Genomic DNA, 22,647 nt, shown 5'->3' on the forward strand with positions numbered 1-22,647 from the left:
TCACAAGAATGAGCTCAAATAACCATTAGAAAAAGCCTTGCTGTTGTGCTTGCTCTCCCCAGACTTATGGCTTTTCCACAGACAAGCTATCCCATCAGCCACAACAGAAAAGAGCCTGCTCTGATCTGGGCTCAGGGCTATATGCATGACTCTCCCTTTGTGGCCTGTAAAATAAAATACGTACAAAAAATGCAAAGAGACATCACAATTCTACACTGATTATGCCAGTCACTTTCACCACCCCCACCCACAGCATGGCTTGTTCTACTTTTACTGTAGCAGCTCAACATGCTGCATAGCATGTGTGAAGCTAGCCTTATCTATAGAGTATTTTCACATTAAGAAAGAGCTGAAGGCAATATTTTCTTATTAGGGACCAGGCTTTAACTACCAGGACTGCACCACATTGAGAAGACATTTCTGTCAAAGGAAAACATTAAACCTGAACTCTTGATTCTCCATTGCATTTACAACATCAATCTCATCTGTGTTTGGCAATGTGTCTGACTGCTGAGCTTTCCCATCTGGCTGCACACACCTTGCAGACAGTTTGCAGCTGATCCAACAATCATGAGATAGTATCTCCAGCTGCTCAGTTATTACTGTTAAGGAGATCTTTTAACAGTGGTCCCACTGAAAAATTTATTGGAATTTTATATTGAGTTTGTCCGCAGTTGTAGTAAACTTTGGGAGCTAGACACTGAAGGCCAGAAGCTACCCCAGTCTAGCAGCACAAAGAACGTACAAAACTCATTAACCTCATTATACAAGTATCTCCCTCAGTAGAAGCAACTGATTTTGAACTGAAGGCAGAAAGAGTCTGGTATTAAATTGAGACTGTTGAGATGTGTATTTACCTCACTGCTCTGCCATAGACCTCCTGTATCATCTAGCACAATGTCAACGCTAAGCAAACCCATGAGGTTTTTAGGCACACAGGGTCATGAGAAATTAGAAGCCTTTTTACTCTAAGTTACTGGACATTAGCTTCTCTGGTTGGATGAGTTACTGACAATCATATAGCTGAGCTAGTCACCCAAGGAGGAAAAAAGAAACTTCTGAGACATAGTGTATCTCATCTAAAACAGACCAGATGAACCACATCCTAAAAGGAAGTGTGAAGGTATGAAAGAAGGCTTGGGTGACCAACTTGAATGAACATAGGTGACCTATGTCCTCCCATCCTCTGTACCTGAGTTCTTCATGAACACAATGGGGATAGCTCAAAATATGGGGATAGCTCTAGCTCAAAATATATTATGAGGATAAACATGTGAGGAACTGTAAAGCCCTCAGAAACTGTGGTACTTATCACAGTGGTACCTGATGAAGATCCATAGGACTGTTGTAAGATGGACAGTCTGCCCTAACTTTGCGAAGCTGCTACAATGGCTCTTTGGAGCCACTGTGACTAAAACCAAATATCTGCTGTCCTGGTGCTAACCTGTGTCCCACCTAAACTTTTTGACTAGAATTTTGACAACACCACTAAATTATTCCAGCAGAGATTAATTTTCAGGCTTTGCTCCTTCTCAAGTTATTGAAGAGTACACAATCTTTGTCAATATTTAAGACTATGAGTTTACAACTCAGCGAATTCTTTACACTGTCTCTGTTCAGTGTCTGTAATGACTTTGAAGGAAGAGTTGGAGATGTAGTCTTTGGAGGCATCCAAAACTATCCACAACACTGACTGAAATTTTATTAATAGTTTCAGTCAAAAAGAAGTGAAGGGGGATAGGGAGAAATCAGAAAAGTTGGAATTATTCATTTCCATATTTTCTGAGTAGAGAAGGCTGGGGTTTTATTTCATTGTTTCAAGATCACATTCAGATACTTTTCAAAGCAATTACATATTCTGTTTGTTTATGTGTTTTCTTTCATCTACAACTTTTCTAAGGGGAGGGCACTTACATCCAAAATGAATCCTTTTTTTCTAGTAAATTACTCCAATAGTTCTATCAGAAGTATCTCAAAAATTGACTCAGTGCTATAAAAAGGTTACTATCTTTCAGTTGTTATTCTGTTCTGAATATGCTCAGTAATAGGCAACCTCAATTACTAAAGTACTCAACAGTAGCTGACAGTGCTTCATTGTTAGCTGAGGTCTTCAGCATTTTGCAGGAGGATTAAACAATTGCCATAGTTTAACCCCAGCCGGCAACTAAGCACCACACAGTCGCTCGCTCACTCCCCCACAGTGGGATGGGGGAGAGAATAGGAAGGGTAAAAGTGAGAAAACTCGTGGGTTGAGATAAACACAGTTTAATAGGGAAAGCAAAAGCCACGCATGCAAGCAAAGCAAAACAAGGAATTCATTCACTACTTCCCATCAGCAGGCAGGTGTTCAGCCATCTCCAGGAAAGCAGGGCTCCATCATGCATAATGGTTACTTGGGAAGACAAACGCCATCACTCCAAACGTCCTCCCCTTCCTTCTTCTTCCCCCAGCTTTATATGCTGAGCATGACGTCATATGGTATGGAATATCCCTTTCGTCAGTTTGGGTCAGCTGTCCCAGCTTTGTCCCCTCCCAACTTCTTGTGCACCCCCAGCCTACTCACTGGTGGGGCGGTGTGAGAAGCAGAAAAGGCCTTGACTCTGTGTAAGCACTGCTCAGCAGTAACTAAAACATCCCTGTATTATCAACACTGTTTTCAGCACAAATCCAAAACATAGCCCCATACTAGCTACTGTGAAGAAAATTAACTCTATCCAGCCAAAACCAAGCACAACAATGAGATTCAGTTACGATTTATCTGTTCATTTCTTTGGGTATAAATCTCATGTGGTTAAGGGTGTCTGAGGCTGATTTAGAACCATCTCACAATCGTCCATCACAGTATTTTTTTCTGAACATATTTTGATACATTGACAATTTCTTCCAACATTCAATTGCTTATGGTAAGGTATTAAGAGTCTTCATAAGCAGAAATATATCGACGTAACAATTACCTGGTCTTTTTGTTCATGAAAATTAGTTTGTCTTGCAGATAAGTAAACTGAACAGGAAACAGGATGATAAGTAACCCTCCAGCTTCACCAAATTACCAGTGCATTTGACTTATATGGTAAATGTTTTACACCATACGCTATTCTCAAATGTAAGAGTAAATTTAGGTTTCATTTCAAATAGTATATTCAAGACTTATAAAGATTTGAGAAACCTCAAGCTACAGTAGTTAAGACTAATAATCATGTCACTTTCCAGATCATTTCTCAGAACATCACAGGACATTACCTTAAGAGCTATACAGAGTAGGGATAAGGAAGGAAAAGCAGCACAGACAAGCAGAGTTACACAAGGATAATGTGTAACCAGATCCACATATGTCTCTGCTGCCCTCTCTCTTCCTTCCATCTTTGTTTTGACTCTCCTGTGCTTTCCTCTTACAGGCTAGTGTTGAAGCCAAGTCCCTGGTTCCAGCCAAGTCCCTGGTTCCAGCGACAGCATCCCAGCATAGCTGGGATTTAATAAATCAGGAATTTAATAAATGTCCTCAAATGTAGCAATAGGGTACAAAAAGTATTTGTAAATATCAGCTGTCAGGTTAAAAATCCAAAGCTTCTTTGACCATATCTTTTCAGCGAGTGTGAAAAAACAACCATACTTGTGAAAATGCAGCAAGTGCACAAATAATTTGTTTTTTCCTTTAATTTCAGATATTGGATCACTTCAGTTAACACTGAAACAAGTAAAACTTAATGGATAGGAGTGACAGCAAGCACCAGAAACAAGAAGGCTTAATAGCAAGGAACAATTTTTATGTTTAGTGTAGCACTGCAGCTCTATGGACCAATACAGAGCTGCAAGGAAACTCCACTTCCTCTAGCTGTCAGCACGGTACAAGGGAAACATGCTGCACTGTAGTGCTTCACAGCCAAAATCATTCATTAAAACCCAGACAGCTCTAAATAACACATGGAGATTTATTTCAAACATCATTTGGAAGTTGGTTCACTATTCTTGCATGATGAGCTACAAAATTGAAGACCCACATCTAGTTTGTGTTATCTAGAAGGCCATCAGCCTAGAATATATTGGAAGCAACCTGACATTAGCACACTCAGTCCAGGCCTAGTAAGCCTTAGGGAGAAGTGGAAATCCACGTCCTGCACCTGGAATGGCCTTAGAAATGATAGGAGAGAATCCCATCATTAAAACCAAGGAATTTTACAGAAGCAACTTATCTTAATAAGTCAACCTTTACAATCCCATGCATCAGGATTGTGTGCATGAACGCATGCATGTAGGCAGAGGGAGGATGTGTAGGTGACTGCTCTTTTAACTTTATTTTACTTAAATGCATAAGGTATGCATTTGCAAAAACACACTGATTAGACTGATAGTTAACTGAAATAGTTAAAACTATTATTAACTGCAATACTTGCCATAGAGTTCTGATGAATTGATAAGCATTGGATACTTCCATATTTTAATCGGATTTCCAGGAAGGCCTTGTCCAGTCATCAGTTTGCTGGTTTTGGGTAACCAGAGCAAGGAACAAATCTACTGCAATTTAAAATTTTGCTTTAGTTTTCAGAAAGGGTCAACATACACCATTCACTAGATTTGAAATGTTATCTACAATGTTTAAACAAGCTACTGAGAAAAAGCCCCAGCAGAATTTTTACTTATTTAGAAGAATCATTTAATTCCTTACAATGCTTCGAAGTACAGTTGCCTTATTGTCCTATCTGAACGTGATAACAGCCTATCAGTATAAAACCAAAGCCCTTCAAACACATCCTCAGCTAAGTTGTCATAGCTCCAGGAAAATCAACGGCTATGCTGCTTTACTCCAGCTGAAAATCTATTCCTCTATCTCCTAATATTCAAACTCCAGAGACTGATGTTTGCCCTCTGACTCTTACACCTCTCCTCACCCCAGCACTCTGGGAATTTTCCCTCCCCCTCAACATTCTCTCCACATCAAGAGTTTTGGCCAAAACTATCATTGCCAATAAGGAAAAGATGATGAGAAGCGACTGGCTGCGAGAACACCTCCTCTTCAATCACTTCTGTGTGGAGACAGAAGTGGTGAATGAGAAACAACAAACTGCTGAGTCCAATCACACACTGCAGTGCTGAATGTAGCACAATCACATATTCAGAGAAAATCCTGCTGTTCCTCTACATGCAGAACCACCCTCAAAGTCAGTGGGAGTTTGACAAATTAGCACAGCTATACAAGAAGAGCATAGCCTAAGTATACAGACATTTCATCATTTTACCTGATAATCTGTAGCTGCACTTTGGATTATTTTCTCACAATTTATGTCCCAGACATGCAAAATCCCATCTTTCGTTCCACCCCCTGTAGCAAGGACTTTGGACTGCCAAGGACACCAGTTCATAGCCTAAAAAAAAGAAAATAGATGCCAGAACAGACTAGGAGGTTAGCTGGAAAAACAGAGTAGATTTTGCTTAAAAGCCTAGTTCGAAAAAAAGAACTGCAACAAGCACCCAGAATGCATCTTTTGCTTTTTTTTTCCACCCTACACCATGCTCTTCCTCCATACACACAGAGAAATGTAGGATCCCAAAACTCCAAATGCTGCTTCCTTTGCCATTGCTTCACAGCACCCACGCGGTCCCACATATGCTTGTAAAACTCCAGCTTCTCTGCTTACCCTTCACAGGCCACAGATTCACACCTCAGTACCAGAAGAACCCAGCAGAATACAGTCTGACTTACTGCCTAAGCCAAGCCATCACAGAAGCCTAAGAAATGTGACTTACAGGGCTTACAAGAGACCTGGTATCTTCAGAGATATTTCCAGGATATGCCTAAGGCCCAGACTCTACCTGAAGAAAAGCCACTAAGAACTGAATTCCACCTATTTCAATAACCTCCTCTGACCCTTTAACATCAGTGCTTCAGGCCAGCCTCAGACTTTTCTGGGAGGATAAACAGCTTATAAATGCTGGACTCCCCCTGCCTCTTATTGCTGATATCTGTCCTCTCTCCCACACAGGCTGGGACTTCATAAAGATGAAGAATCTAAGTTGTCTCATTTCCAGTTTCTTACTTCAGATCCTTTGCTACCAGCAATGACGTGAAAATATGGGCAGGAGGGCAAAAGAAACCTCATATTTAAAATCATTTCAGCAGAGAGAATTTTCCAAAACTCCAAAAATAGAAATATCTTGTTTGTTAACTTGTAAGTATTGTGCCACCGAAGTTTTCTGTGCAAGACAGAGAGATAGGGAAGACTAAATTTTATTTCTATTTGGCATTATATTTATTACTAATCCAGTAAAATTTCCTAATCAGTCAAAGCTCTAGCAAACTTATCTGTGACTTGGAATACTGCATGAGAACTGGTCTTAAAATTAAGTGCATCACAGTCAGGGGAGAAGAAACTAATAGATATTAGTGAGATAATTTGAAAAATTCCATGACTGTCCACATCAAAAACATGATTTCACAAGAACAAATATAGAAAAGCAGACATTCCTTCTCCATATACCTTAACTGCTGAGGAATGAGATGTGGTTTTCAGTGGCTGTGACCGCAATTTCACACCAGGCTCACTAGGCCAGATATTCAATATACCATCACTAGACCCACTTGCCAGCAACTGGTTGGTTAGTGACCATTTCAGGCTGAAAATGCTTTGTTTGTTTTGGCAAAGAGTCCCAACATGGTGCTGAGCAACCCAAACATCATGGTGATAAATAGATCCTAGTCACGAACCACTGTAGATGAGAAAAGACAGCATGGGTTTAATGTTAAAGAAGACAAGCTACATCATCACACTGATGTTTCTTCAGTGGTTTCAGAAGCAAACCACATCGGAATGAAACATGCCTGCAGAACAACAGTATTTCAGTAAAAGGAAACACAAACCAGAGTATCAAAAGCACACCCTGACTGTAGAGCTGGCTGACAACAGAAAGGAGCCAAGCAGCTGCTCAGTTCAAGCCAGGCAGAATACCTGTTCTCCATCACAGTTTTCATTTCCCTGAAGATATACTGCAGTGTATGCCACCAATCTGCACCTTGTTCAACTGTTGGCCATTTAATGTAAACTCTTTCCTGTTCTTCAAGAAAAGTAGTTTTGCAACATGAATTTTGCCAAGGCCAGATATGACTCCATGCCCAACAAAGAGGCAGTGTAAAAGTACATTGCTCTGGGAAAGGGCTTACTAGTGAATAACAGTGTGTTCTTTGGTTCTGTCCCTCCCCTTGTCCCCCTTTCTCCCTCCCACTTCCAGGCTGAAAGAAAATCTGCACAGCTTGACACTGTTGCACCAATTGCCTGTTAGGAAATGGATGCATGGTTCTACAGCAAGTATCATCAGTCTACCAAAGGAAGGAAGAAATACCCTGCCTGGAAGCACAGCTACTGTTACAGCTTAGCTCCTGGATATAGGTTTTACACATCAATAGCAGAGTTCAACTGAAAATACTGAAAATACCTTGCAGTGTATTTTCTTTTCCTGCCTTTCTAAGGATATTACCTACATTAAACCTATGACAAAACAGAAGAGCTTCCTGCTGGAAATTCACGCTTCCAACTATTCTGATGACACTGAAAAAATCAGCACGTTCAATACCAACTTTCTGGGTATCTGAGAAACAGATATCTGACATTACTACAATAGATTCATTTAAGGTAATAATGACTGGAGACTTTCCCATACGGGCTCTTAGAGATTTTTCATATGCAAGTTGAGTGATTTGGAAGCTCTAAAAATGCACACGCAACTGACTGATTGCAAGAAACATCATTCTATTGTGCTTGTATTACAGACTTGCCAAGCTCTTGAAGTTCACAAAAGCATGAAAGATTCCAACCAAGCAGTGCACCAGTGAATATTAAGCACATCTTTATGGAAAACACCTATGAAGATACACAGGAATGTGTGTAATCGGTAGCCCTTGTCCTTATGGGAGATTTCAACTTCCCAGATACCCACTGGGAATATCATACTACTGTGACAAGCAGGTCTTGGAAGTTCTTGAAGTTTGTAGGAGATAACTTCTTGTCACAAGTACTCAGTGAGCCAACTAGGAAAGATGCCCTCCTAGACTTGTTGTTTGTGAATAGAGAAGGACTCGTGGGGGATGTGATGGTAGGTGGCTGTCTTGGCCACAGTGATCATGAAACGGTTGAGTTTAAAATTTTCAGTGTAATAAGAAAAAAGGACAGCAAAGTTTCTACCCTGGATTTCAAGAGAGCAAACTTTAAGCTATTCAGGGAGCTACTTAGCAGTGTCCCCTGGGAATCTGCTTTTGAGGGCTTAACAGTACATGAGTGCTGGTCAGCTTTTAAGAACCACCTTTTAAAAGCACAGGAGCAGGCCATCCCATTGTGTTGAAAGTCAAGAAAGCAGGGCAGAAGACCAGCTTGGCTGAACAGGGAACTCCTCGTGGAGCTCAAGAGGAGGAAAAAGAAATTGTATGATCTCTCGAAGCAAGGTCAGGCTTTGCAGGAAGATTACAGAGCCGTGGTTTGTTTATGCAGGGAGAAGACACGAAAGGCCAAAGCTGAACTAGAGCTGAAACTGGCCAGTGCTGTCTCAGGCAACAAGAAGGGCTTTTTTAAGTACGTTAATAGCAAGAGGAGGTCTAAAGAAAACATTGGACCGATGCTTGTTGAAGATGGTCACCTGACAAATAGGGATGAAGAAAAAGCAGAGGCATTCAATGCTTTTTTGCCTCAGTCTTTAATATTAATGATAGACCTTGGGCTGCCCGGTCCCCTGAGTCAGAGGACCACGAGTGTGGGAACAGTGACTTTCCATTTGTGGACACTGAATTTGTAAGGGACCAGCTGTATCAGCTGAACATTCACAAGTCCATGGGGCCTGATGGGATTCATCCCAGAGTACTGAAGGAGCTAGTGGATGTTACAGCAGCACCCCTCTCAATCACCTACCAAAGGCCTTGGGAGCCTCGGGAGGTCCCTGCTGACTGGAAGCTAGCCAGCATTATTCCAATCTACAAGAAGGGCGTGAGGGAAGACCCAGGAAACTACAGACTTGTTAGTCTAACCTCAGGACCTGGAAAAATTATGGAGAAGATCATACTGGGTGCTATCGAAAGGCATTTAAAGGACAATGCAATCATCAGGCACAGTCAACACGGGTTCACAAAGGGAAAGTCCTGCCTAACTAATTTGATATCCTTCTACAATAAGGTCACCCACCTAGTGGATGAAGGGAAAGCTGTGGATGTAGTTTTTCCAGATTTTAGGAAGGCTTTTGATACTGTCCCTCACAGCATCCTTCTGGACAAGTTGTCCAGCTGTGGGATGAGCAGGTATACAGTGCGCTGGGTGAAGAACTGGCTGAACAGCAGGGCTCAGAGGGTTGTAGTGAATGGGGCTACATCTGGGTGGTGACCAGTCACCAGCGGTGTTCCTCAGGGCTCAATTCTAGGGCCAGTTCTGTTCAATATTTTTATCAATGATCTGGATGCAGGAGTTGAATGTACCCTTAGCAAGTCTGCTGATAATACCAAACTGGGAGGTGCTGTTGACTCTCTCAAGGGACAAGAGGCCTTGCAGAGGGATCTGGATAGATTGGAGCATTGGGCAAAATATAGGATGAAATTTAACAAGAACAAATGCCGGATTCTGCACCTGGGACGGAGTAACACCAGGCACAAGTATAAACTGGGAGAGGAGTGGCTGGAGAGCAGCCCTGCAGAAAGGCATCTGGGGGTGCTGGTTGACAGCAGGCTCAATAGGAGTCAGCAGTGTGCCCTGGCAGCCAAGAGGGCAAACCGCATCCTGGGATGCATCAAACACAGCATAACCAGCCAGTCAAGAGAGGTGATTATCCCGCTGTATTCAGCATTGGTGCGGTTTCACCTTGAGTACTGTGTGCAGTTCTGGGCCCCACAATTTAAGAAGGATGTGAAGGTCCTTGAATGTGTCCAGAGGAGGGCAACAAAGCTGGTGAAAGGGCTGGAAGGCATGTCCTATGAGGAGCGGCTGAGGGCTCTAGGTTTATCTAGCTTGGGGAAAAGGAGGCTGAGGGGCGACCTCATTGCTCTCTACAGCTTCCTGAGGAGGGGAAGTGGAGAGGGAGGTGCTGATCTCTTCTCCCTGGTATCCAGTGACAGGACACGTGGGAATGGTTCAAAGCTGCATCAGGGGAGGTTAAGACTGGACATTAGGAAGCATTTATTTACCAAGAGGGTGGTCAAACACTGGAACAGGCTTCCTAGAGAGGTGGTTGATGCCCCAAGCCTGTCAGTGTTTTAAGAGGCATTTGGACAATGCCCTTAATAACATGCTTTAACTTTTGGTCAGCTCTGAATTGGTCAGGCAGTTGGACTAGATGATCATTGTAGGTCCCTTCCAACTGAAATAATAGTCTATTCTATTATAATATGCAAAGGCATCATCATTTGCCTCCTGAAGATTTATATAGATTTTTTCCTACTAAATAATAAGCAGAAAATCCAACCAACAGAAACAGAATTGAATTGCCTGTGTTGGCCATATTAAGGTTTTCAATAATTCTAGTGGTATGAGTGGGAAGGAACTGGGCTCCTGAGAAACTTGGTTGAAAGGAAATTTTTTTGCTTGGCATAATAAGAAATCAGAATTATTTGCTTCTGCCATAGAAGATGTTTTGCTATTCTGTTTTGCTAAAGACAAAGAGAAGCCAATAAAAATTTGTGATGGGTTAATTTATGGTACTGAAATCAGTAGTATCAATTGTCCATAGCAAAGCTTACTGTAAAAATACTGCTCTTATTTTAGTAACAATGTATTGTTACTAAGGCTCCACGTCTTTTTTTCTGCTTATACACATATTATAACATTAGGGCAGAGTTGAAATTAACTGGGTAGTTTCAAACCTAGCAAGAGAAATAAATGTTATCTCAACGTAATCTGTCAACAATAACCACAGTTCACAGGTTCATGCTGAATTTTATAATCAGTTTCTACTCAGAGAGATCTGTAAGTTTCTGTTGTTTTCACTCCTTTGGCCAAGCTGAAATGCAAATTGAAACTAATGTTTACTGTAATAAGGTTATGACACCTGGCATTGGCAGGATGTTCTAGCTGCATCTTCGTAACTTAATCCACACAGCATACCTTCTCCAGCAACAGTGTTTTATTAACTGGTTGTTCAGCTGGTATCTTTGTACTTCACCTAGCAGACTGTTGCGTTAAGAGTTACTGTCGTGTAGGAGTCTGAGGAGTGGCTGGGGGGGGGAACCCTCCCGTTGAGTCACGAGGTTCAGACAGGACCCCCTTGCTTTCTAAACTCCTTCTCAGAGAAGAGTCTAGGTGCGGCTAAGTCCAGTCCTAGTCTCATACTTGGTCAACGGTTATTTTCTAAGGACTGTATATGCAGCCATTCATCAGAGTAAAGGCGACAGCGTTAATTTAAACGCGCTGCACCCCCAGTCTAGTCGTGTTGCATGAACTATCACGGCCACATTAATAAAGAGTGCAGTTTATTAGAGCAACAGATACACAGATTCTTTGGATTACCGGTGATAAATTTACTGTCTGCAAAGCACGTGCAAATACCAAGAGTATGAGTGACACTGTCGGCTATAAATGCGTTAAAGATGATAAAGCAACTCTAGAGAGATTTCTAAGTTTCCCGGGGAGGCACTTGGAATAACCAAGTGTTCGACTCTTACCCAAAGGCGTCCCAATGGGGGGGAAGAGAGGCTCAGCCCGTCGACTGATCCCAGAGGTCAGAGTGGTACGCGATGGTGTCTTCCCTAACATTCGCTTTCTCTTAAGCCATTTTATGCTATCTTTCACCTTTCGGGTGGAGCTTGAGGGACTCTAGTCATACATCTTTGTTTAGGATTGGTGTAAAGTTTTCTCGCTTCACTTTTAAAGGTATAGGCTAGGAAAAAGTCAAAGCGCAAGCTCAGTGAGGGGTGGTCGCACCTTGGAGGTGGGTAGCTTTTGGGATGGAGGTGTGTTTTGGTATTATAATGATGTTATAATGAGCAAAGTTCATCAAAGGACAGCATTTTGTCAGAAACATGACAGACTGTTGGCCCAGGATAGCAAATGTGCAGCTTACTGGTCACACACAATACCTTTGAGTTCCCATTTAATTGCAGAGCCTGGCCGCGGCATCTCCACACCGCTCCACCCACCGAACAGTACCTTCTTAGAGTCAGTACACCAAGCTCCCCTGGCGTCACTGACGTCTAAGGTTACAGGCCTAGGGAACTTCCATGGAATGGCCTTGCATGTCAGCCGCGTTCCACCCAGGAATCTTCTTCAATGCTGTACCTTACCTAAAAGTGTGAATATAAGTTTAATTTCTAAGTCACCTCCAGCTATTATCCCACACAGACCTAATACAATCAAAAGCCACAGTATCTTGTGAAATCAAAATAAAACTACCTCTAGTGTTCTTATCCAGAGATACTAGTTTCATTTTGAGTTTAACAATAAAGTTAGTCCACCCTTGCTATTATTTCTGTGTTTAAGTAAAACAGAAGAAGTTGGTATACAACATTTAATACCAACCCAGGACACTCTCATGTCAAGGGAAATCCTCAGCTGTTCATTTAGAGCAGCTTAAAAGTAATTTTGCATGACCCCTGAAGCACAGAAGATTGTTACCATAGGCCAAGGTCTGACATCATAATTTGGTAACTAAAATTACTTTGAAGAACAGCTGAATCTGTCAGTCAGTTGTTTGACTACAGTCCTGGTTGTTGCAGCCAGAAATAAGTATTAAGAAATCACTTCCAAAGACTTCTGCTAATGCTGTTATTCTTGGGACACACCTTGTGCACAACCAGTGTAAATCATCCAGGTAGAAATCCAGCCTCAGCCTGCAGACAAAGAAACCTTTGTCCTGTTCATAGATATATATCTAATGAATGCTTGCAAGGACATGTTGAAAAAAATCTCTGCAGGGACAATTTCTAACACTTGCACATAAAGAATTGTTAGATCTTATGAAGTGTTAAAACATATTTACTGCTATAAACCAGAGATCCATGTGTATTCATGTGTAATTTGTGCATGCTTAATTTTTGCCTGTACATCAAAGATGTAGGTGAGAATTTAGTTCAGAAGGTATCTATCATCTAAACCATAAACAATGTCACTGATGTCTCCCAAAACAAGAGATTTTAAAGTCTGCTCAATAAAGTTGCTGCTGTGTTGACTGGCTGCTAGATATCCAAAGCTAATAGCTGAAATGTCCTTAACTTAATTAAGCAGGGGTAAGTATATTGGTTTGATTTGAAAGTTTTATTGAGACAACTGCATGAGAGTTAGATAGTATTGATTCTAGGGTTTGATCAGTTATCTCTACATCCTGGGACAGGCAGTTTTCAGAGATGCATCCTTATAAGAAAAATGACATCACGCATAAGTCTTGCAGAGTTTCGATTTGATCTGAAGGGGACACACCTTCACCATCTTTCTTGAAACATATTCACAACCTCTGCAAAAACCTCCACACAGAAGAAATTAATTTACAGTAATAATTGTGCAAGCCAGTAATATGAAGTCTCACTTCTGGCTCCAATGGTATGGAAGGCTTCATGGTGGTAACAGCTCTAAACTCATTCTGGGTCCCCTCTCAGCATCCTGTATTTGAAGACTCATCACACACAATTCAGTAATGCAAAACACCACCAGTTTTTCTCAGGTCTAAGCCTTTCACATTCTCACCATATTTGTCTCTCTATAGTCCAGAGGAGGCCAGAAGGGTCAATTTATCCTGGGTAGGCCCAAAACACTAAACACTAAAGTAGGTAAAAGCCACCTTTTACCACCTCTTTCAAATCTCCATGTATTTAGTCAGCTAGAACAAAGAATAGGGTCCACTATATTTTGTTTAAATTGTATCACACCTCAATGCAGAACGCATTTTGTTTTGTCTTTTTCGCCTTAGTTTTGTGTCAAAAGTTGTTAGTAGCAGAATGTTTCATATGTGCTCTCCATCTCAAAAACCCCTCAATACAGCAATTAACTTTTTTGCTTTCTGGTGTTGATTTCCCACCAAAAGGTCTCCCCCATCAATACCTAACCACAGGAAAATGTTTTTAAAGCACACGCACTTTGATCACAGCAGGCTAAGCTTGTGACAACACATAAGCAAGAAACAAAAGCAACAGTAAAATACAAGTATGAGCAAGCAGAAGAGTCAGCCTTTGTGGTCATTGTCTACATTATGCTACAAAAACTAAACATCATAGAAAAAAGCGAGATCATTAGCACTATGAATCATTTAATGCTAGATTTTTATGTGTAAGAGATTATCTTGCTGTAATGTGCAGAGCAGAAAGCTGGAGATTCACATTTCTGCGCTTTTCTCTGTTTTGACTTTCTTTTTGAATTATTCTCCAGAGTTATTTAGAATGAAGTTCAAAAGCTTCAGGTGCAGAACACATTACTTATCTCTACAACTAACCTTCTCTGTTCAAAAAAATTCAACATTGACAAAGTTTTTGTATTCTGTAACTTAAATACACACATAAACATCCTATATGGAAGTCACATCTATGAGAAATTGTGGAGAACTTATTTCACACAGTCCTTCCCTACTTTGTCCTCAATCTTCTCCCCTAATCCAAAATGAATTTCTGCCAGACAACAAATGTTTCCCCTCTCAGCTGTGGTACCCCTTCTCTCTCCAAATAAAGACTGAAGATGAGCAAGAAGCAGGCCACAGTGATTTTCTTCTGTATCTAAAATTTAGTGGAGTTAAACAATCAAGCAGGCTTGCAGGAACGACATTCTCAGACCTGCCCAATGGGATATGTAACACTGCATTCTAACCCTAAAAAGGTCTAATATCACTGAAATAAGATTTTTCTGTACAGAAAAATCTGTATTTCTAATATCTAGATGTTGGGATTTTTTAAAAAAACTTTACCAAACCTTCCTGAACCCAGTCAAGTAAGATAATTCAGGAAACTAATGCACTTTAATTATAATAGTTGGATGAATGGCAACACTTTTGAAACATTCTGAAAATGGTTTTCTTCTTTAACATTGGTAGCTGGTATTGAGCAGTGAGATATAAAGGATGAAATCATCTCTAACTCATTTCAGGTTTCTCTTCTCTCATGAGTAATTCATTTACCCCAAATTCATACTGATCACGCTTTCAGCTCTATTCATGTACTTCATAGACACATGAATGTGCATAACAGGCTTTTTAATTAGTGGAAATTAAGCTTCATTACACCATTTTGTGTTATTTTTCCTGGGTACTAGCAGATTATCACTGACTTTTGATAGGAGTTCGGCTCTCACATGCCTGTGTCAGTTCTCAAAATGAGACTCAGGAAGTGGTAAGTAGTCAGTACACAAGACCACCTGATCAACAAGTAGGTGGGTGGAATAAAACCCAGTATTCCTGATACCTGTATTCATTTGCCATCAAGAAAAAAACCACTGTGACTAATCCCTATACTGTTGCTACTGACTGCTCTGAAATGAGTCTTATTTGCATGGAGAAGAGCAACAAAGGAATATATAAGTCTATCACATAGTCCCGTGACAGATACATTTGACTCCTAGCCGTACTTTGTTTTCTTGGGGTGAACTTGCAAGCTGGAAAGCCCCTGGCTCACGTACAAGGGAGTGAAGGTGTTTTGAAAAATATTTCAAAAGGTGGTTTCGAAACCCAAAGGTACAAGATAACCAAAAGTACAGAACAAGGTATCAGAGCTAAAACAAGACATCTGTCTTGTCTATACTATTGACTAGCAGCCAACTACTTCACTCTATAAACATAGACAGCCCATGGAAAGCTTTGAGCTCTCCTTGCTGAAGCAGCAGGCTGCACAGCAGTGATCTCCTCTTGAGCAGGGACACCTCTCAAGGTTACTCCTCAAGGTTGAGAGATTCGTTACCTAAGGTTGAGAGATCCCTTACCCGCAACAGATCCTTGGTAAGTGACTGATAGCATGCTGAATTAATACTATGAAGCACTGCTAATCTATGTAGCTACTCAAATATTATAAACATTGTATGGATAATTCCATTAGACATGAACTGTTGACCAAGTCTGAGACTAAGATTGGATCCAGCCACACCTAGGCTCCAAAAGGAGTTTAGAAAGCAAGGGAGCCCACTCTGAACCTTGTGACTGAACAGGAGGGTCCTCTTTACTTTTCACACCTCCAGTCCCTGTATGAGCTGTTCTAGCTCAATTTTTCTTTGTATGTTTCCACCATGCAGTAGTTAATAAGGTGAACCTTGCCATTGAACTTTGTCAAATTCCATCAAACTTTGTCAAATCATTGTTTTACCTCAATAAAACACATTGCTGCTTCTCTCTTTTGAGTGAGGTGCATTCCGCTCTTCCATGACAAGTCCCCAACTTCTTCTACAGGAGCTGAACTCCAGATTCATAAAGAGGCTGTTTCTCACTGTTTTTACATGAGCATGAATCAGGCCCTGACTGGCAAGAACCCGTCGTACACAGAAATAGCCAGATCACCAAAACAAATCATCTGTCCAAGACAGAACACAACAAAATATTGGTCTGATATTTAACGAACTGCCTCATACCCAAATAACTCTGGGAATATCTGTATTATTTCACAGGTTAGCTCCTCACATCCCACTTGGCTTCCAATCCCCTGATCATTCACACTCCCTTATGCTCATTCATTCCTAGGATATCTTTTGGAGTGAACCAACCAACTCCCCCGCAGATGAAACCAGAGGCAGTGCTAGGGACAGTTTGCTCCAGCTATGTTTCCCTACAGATAGGAGCAACAAGACCCCACCATCTCTGCATGTCTTGCACTCTCATGTACCCAACAGTCCATATGATACATATCCTGTGCCCATTCTGCAGCACAACCCTACATTATTTGTAGAGTTCTGAAACTGAAAAGCCAAAAGGAAATTAATGTTTTAGGGCCACCAGTGTGTCTGATGAGGCCCAAAGGAGAGCCAGGTAAAATACTAGGCATTAGCCACACTGGAAGAGGTGGAATACTATCTCTTCACAGGTGGTGGGAACTCTAGAAGTAGCCCTGAGCAACATAGATCTCAGCCACTTTGTATTATTCTGTAACACTTGCTGGAACACGTGTCTTTTCCAGTGTAGATGCAGCCTGCTGTACCTTACTGTTCAGCGTGCATGAGGATTTTTGCTATATTGGAACATACCTTTCCAGATCCAATTGGTATTTTCACAGACTTTCATGTCTCCACTTTCTGCAATGCTATATCCAACCTCTTGAACCACTGGAAGCCAAGAAGGACATTTCTGCTAATACATTGGAGTTAAAACATGAGTGAATTAAGAAATCTGTTGAAAAACGTATTTAAGCATCATGGATAACAACTTCCATCAAAGGGCTCAACACTTTTTACATAAAAGCTTCAAAACAGCTTGTCTCTTAGATGGGAGCTCAGTAACAAATACAGAATACCAGGTCCAAATCATGTGCCACCATCTTTCCTTCCATAAAACACCAATTCACTGCTAATGATCACACAAACCTTAACAAAGCTGTTTGAACAAGGCCATCTTACCAGCGGAAGAGGTCCTAGGCCCTGTATGTCCGTAAGTACTACCACAGGTCACCTGCCAAACCTTAGTGCCCTTTTGTCCTCTTTTGAATTGGCATTTGGGCTAGTATTACCAGCATACAATGCCATGTTTTCTGCATGCAGACAATAAGTCTGATGCCTCAGGCTTGCTCTACGAGAGAAGATCAGGTTTGTGGTGCAGCACTGTTGTTGAAAGGAGGATTTTCCAGACTATGTTGCTTATTTAGAAAGGAAAGTGATTGCCCCAAGGACCAGGTTTCCCAGAATGATGTAAAAGCATGGTCTTTTTGCAACATCCAAAGACCTTCAAGAGTACAATTATTAGACGATATCAACCAACAAGACTGTTAGCCCAGCTGTCCTGATACTACCTCCTTTTATTAGAAGTTGAGCTTGGTACCCTCACAGAAACTTCTCAGTAATATTAATTAAGGTTTATAAACCAGTATAGGCAAGGACATTGAGTATGCATCTGTGAAGCATCCTTACTCAACAGTTATGGTCAAAAAAGTAATCAATCACGTGAAAACAGCTATCGGCATCTTCAGTACTGACCTTGCAACTGGTGCAATCAAGGAAAGGAGAGCACAAGAAAAAGCGTAGTCACTGACTAAAAGTTTACAAATTAATATATGAACAGTCACAATGAGATAGCACTAAAGTAGGGAGGTGTTTTTGAGTGTAATGTTATAGTAATAACTTTTACTAATACAGACAAGTATCACCATGCTTCACATGAGAAGTCAATTTTCAAGAAGTTAGTGAACAGAAACAGGTGGGCAGCTGGTGCCTAGTTTTATTTAAGATGACCAAAAAGCAATGGATAAAGCCAAAAAAAAGAAAAAAACTGGTGTGTCGGTGTCCACTAGCAAAAATGAAGGGATAAAGCGTACAGCAATAAAAAACAGCACCTAAATGGGAAGTGATCTGAAGTCTTTGTTTCACATGTTAGACAGATTCCACATGTTCTTTCATCCTTGGCCAAGAATCTGACCTTCTATTGTCATGACAAAAAAATTTATTCTCAGAAAGCTACTTTTTGGCAAATTTTTCATAGCACCTTATTCTGTCTACGTGACAAAATGAACAGCTGCATCCTGCACAAATGGAGAAATTATCTTCTTCATACATAGTGGTTATTAAAGCAAGTGGAAAACTGAGTCATTCATGCTTTTCATACGTATTTTTTATAATATACGTTTTCCCTCAGAGGTAACAAATGCATCTTGAGGGCTTCATTAGCTTGGTTTTGATTTTAGTTTGCAGGATGATAGCTTGAAGGAAGGGGAGAGAAGCTGAATCAAGTAAATGACAAAGCAATTGCTCCTGACATTTCTCTAGCAGAGATTTCCTAAATGGACCTCTTCTTGTTACTGTTCTCCATGTCAATAAGGTAGTATCCGCATAACAGATTCCAGGCCAAAGATAAGGTAACAGAATACATCAGGAAAGCAAATAGCCTACCTGTGCATTTGAAAATTGCATTACTCACCTGTTTCTTTCCCATTTCAGCTCTCCTGTTATTCCTCCCTTCCAAGCCTGCTGCAGCATGACTGCTAGGTAGTCACAACAGTTTTCATGATGGAGAGTTTCTTAGGCACCTGAGGTGTCACTGAAAAGAAGAATTTTAATGGAAACGATTCCTTTAAAAAAAACATACACAGGAATATTTGTCAAGTACTTTTCAGAATAGCACTGATTTTGTAGTAGCAGTACTCTAAAAGCAGATCTGACACACTAAGTACAATACAAATACAAATTTGAGATAGTCACCCTGCTTTCCCTTTATTGTCAGTGGAGAGAAAGAGACATTTCTACAGCACTATTAATCTTATCCTAAAAAGAGATGTCTAAAAAAGGTCAGACTGATCAATCCCTTTATAAAGAGTCCGTATTTACTACCACAGCTCAGATCCAGCCTTAGATTTATTGACTGGTTACACAGGATCCTACCCCATAGGAAATCAATATCTGATTTCCCAGAACCATACAGGCTTTCATCACTGCTGGTGGAGACAGCATGCAGGACTTTCTGTTCTAGAAACTGAAGTAGGGAAGACTTCACCTTGTTTTAGAACCTGAATTTCCTAGAGCTGAGCATGCAGCTGCGGTATTCTGCTTAGCAGAAGACAGAATTGCACTTTGTGCCCAACAGCCATGGCATTGTAGGAACACATTCTGAACACTAAACAGCATATTTTATTTGCTGTCTAAAGATTTCAATTATTAATCAAGAAATGAGCCTTATTTAGTTCCCTAGATCTTCCAGGAAGCTCTTATTGTACATGCAGCATGTAAACCCTTCCCCATTTTCCCCTAGCACTGCTGGAAGTAGGAGTCAGTGAGTTCAAAGGCTCATTTAGCCTTTCCTCAGCTCCCTCTGTTTTTGATGAAGAGAAACAGCCTCCTCTGCAGTCAGTTCTCCAGACCAAGTCAGAGTACTGAAAGTTTGATCTGTGCTCTGAACGGCCCTCAGATAAGTCTCTCCCTAAGGTGAGTTGAGGGTGAGTGTCCCTTGGTGTGACGGTGTGCTTCCCCTGCCCTCGACCTTTATCTCCTGCAACCCTGCTTAGGTGATAACCACCAGTGGTGATTGTAATAGATGCATCTGGTCACGATGGCTGCATCAGCTCAAAGTGGATTCAGGAGACAGATAACAACACAATAGCCTAGGGCTATTGTGCAATGCACCCACCGAAGAAACTAAAATCTGTGGTCGGCATGCAAATATGACTATGGGTCAATCATCTTATCCCCCATAAATAGCGAGCAGCCCAAGAGCCCTTTGAGCTCTCCTGCACGGCAGCGGCTGCACGCCAGGATCTCCCCTTGAGCAGGGACGCCTCTCAAGGTTACTCCTCGAGGTTGAGAGATTCCTTGCCGCAACAGATCCTTGGTAAGTGACTAATAGCATGCTAAACTTTGAAATCTTAGCTAAGTGATATAAAGGATTGATTGCGCACATATAATCCTTTAGACATAAACGGTTTACCAAGTCTGGGACTAGGACTGGATCTAGCCGCACCTAGACTCCTCTCTGAGAAGGAGTTTAGAAAGCAAGGGGATCTTTTTCCGAACCTCATGACTCAACGGGAGGGTCTCCCTGACAGTTTTGTCTGACCCTCTGACTATGCAGTAAATAATCAAGTGTACCTCGCCATCGAATCTTGTTAAAACACTGTCACACTGAACTTTGTTAACTCCCTATTCTGTATCAATAAACTATATTTTTACTTCTCTCCTGCAAGTGAAGTGCACCCTCACTCCATCCGCGACACTTGGCCACTGCCCCTTTGTCAATACCTGAAACCTTACACATTGGAGGGGAGACAATAACACAGGGCAAGCTTCTCCTTCAGTGAGTCATCTCTGAGCGTACACTACACCACATCCAGGCATGCAGACTGGTCCAAGTTCTGCAGTTATGGCCAGGTCTGCAGTAGCTGTGTGTAAGGCAAAGGAGAAGCAGAAGGAAGGGAAGGAGAGAGGTCTGCATGAATTCTCCTACTGTCCTGTCAGTTATAGTTAACTATTCCAGATATGAAGGTGCAGCAACAAACCCTGTGCACTGTTACCAGCCTAGTGCAACTTAAACCCAGTCCAATACAGCCCCCATCATAGAGGCAAAAAGGTTGGTCTGCAACAGGCATTACTTGGTTGGAGATGAGACTTTCTTTTCTCTCTTTTCTTCTCCCCCATCCCTTGATGTCAGCTGTCTGTATGACCTGCTGTCCTAGACTGTCTGCACACTGGTAACAGGAACCTTGAGCCCAGCTTTCCCCTTGACAGCAGTGTAATCCTGCTGAGAGGAAGCTGGCCCTGCGCTTGCTCTGCCTGTGAAGGTCTGCACAGACTGCTGCTGCTGCACACTGCCATAGCCAGAGCCCTTGTCTACCAGGACAGAGGGGAACACCAACTCACACTTTACACTAATTCCCTGCTCCGGGTTATTTCAGAAGTCCCTGCATGAGGCCATCCTCTATATGAAAGTGTTCCTTTGCATCCTCTTGTCTGACCTGGAGTCTTCCCAGGTGTGCTGATGAGCTGGAGCCCCCCGAAGGCACAAAGATCGGTCATGCAGCAGGCCCTGTGCGGCTCCTCTGCGCCGCCTCTCGCGTGCAGCTGCTGCCATCTTGTGACAATAGGGCTGCTTGCCTCCAGCTTCCCTTTGATGGAGCTCTTAAACCTGTAGTACGTGGTCCTTCCTGAGTCTGGGACCTGCACAAGTGAAGGGAGACAAAACACCAAAATTAGTCATGACTTAATATCGTTCTGTCCCTTCACGCTGTTTCAAGATTTCCTCTGCCACACCGCGTGGGCTCAGTCCACCTCAGAGCAGTAGGCCATGGAAATGGATGTTGGGCTGAGGGTGGCTCCAGCAGTCAGTCACCTGGGTGGAGAAGAGGGGGGGGGAGAACAAAACAAACAAACAAACAAAAAAAACAGAAAGAAACAAATGTTCCCGGTCAGGTAAGTACCCCTGAATCGACTGGCAATGACATCAGGTGAAGGCAATAGACAGAAACATAAATTAAAGAAGGCAAAATTTCAGGTAAAACTTGGGAAGCCTGAAGATCAACTAAGACAAGGACATAACAAGCGGCATCACTGGTCCCTATCACTGTAGCAATCAAAAGTGAAAACGCATTTCTTGCCAAGGTCACACAGAAAGCCTGCAGCAGAGAAGAAAACTAGATTTGTGTCACTCATGGACTAGGCTATGGCACTGGCCTTTGAAAGACTCAAGGTGTTTTCGAACATTTAGTGTAGGATCCTGGGTTTGGTCTTTCCTGAGAGATGGGCATTCAGGCAAACCCACATGCTGGCTGTTTGGAACCAGGCTGGTTTTTCCAGTCTTCACCCAAAGAAGGACTTAACTCACTTCCGATTTCTAAATCTTCTCACCACCATTGTGGTTTGCTCATGTTATTATTTTTAATGTTATCTTACACTTTTTAATATATTAAGGCATACTAAATAAAGATTAAATGACAGATTTACATTTCTTACTTTGATTCATTCATAGAGCAATTTGTCAGAAAAACACAAAACATGAGTGTATCAAAATTTGAAATGTAAGATCCTAGATAATATTGAACACAAGATTTTGCTTTTCTAACAGTTTTAAAGCAATGTTTTAGGGAAAACAGTGAAAGTAACATCA

The 22,647-nt window shown here is 41.6% G+C and overlaps 1 pseudogene; it reads right to left on the reverse strand.

The window, feature by feature from the left end:
* On the reverse strand, positions 1-22,394 carry LOC140651436 (cell division cycle protein 20 homolog B-like; annotated as a pseudogene).
* Between the last annotated feature and the right edge of the window lie 253 nt (positions 22,395-22,647).

The sequence above is a fragment of the Ciconia boyciana genome, chromosome 4, assembly GCF_034638445.1.
Source record: "Ciconia boyciana chromosome 4, ASM3463844v1, whole genome shotgun sequence".
NCBI lineage: Eukaryota > Metazoa > Chordata > Aves > Ciconiiformes > Ciconiidae > Ciconia > Ciconia boyciana.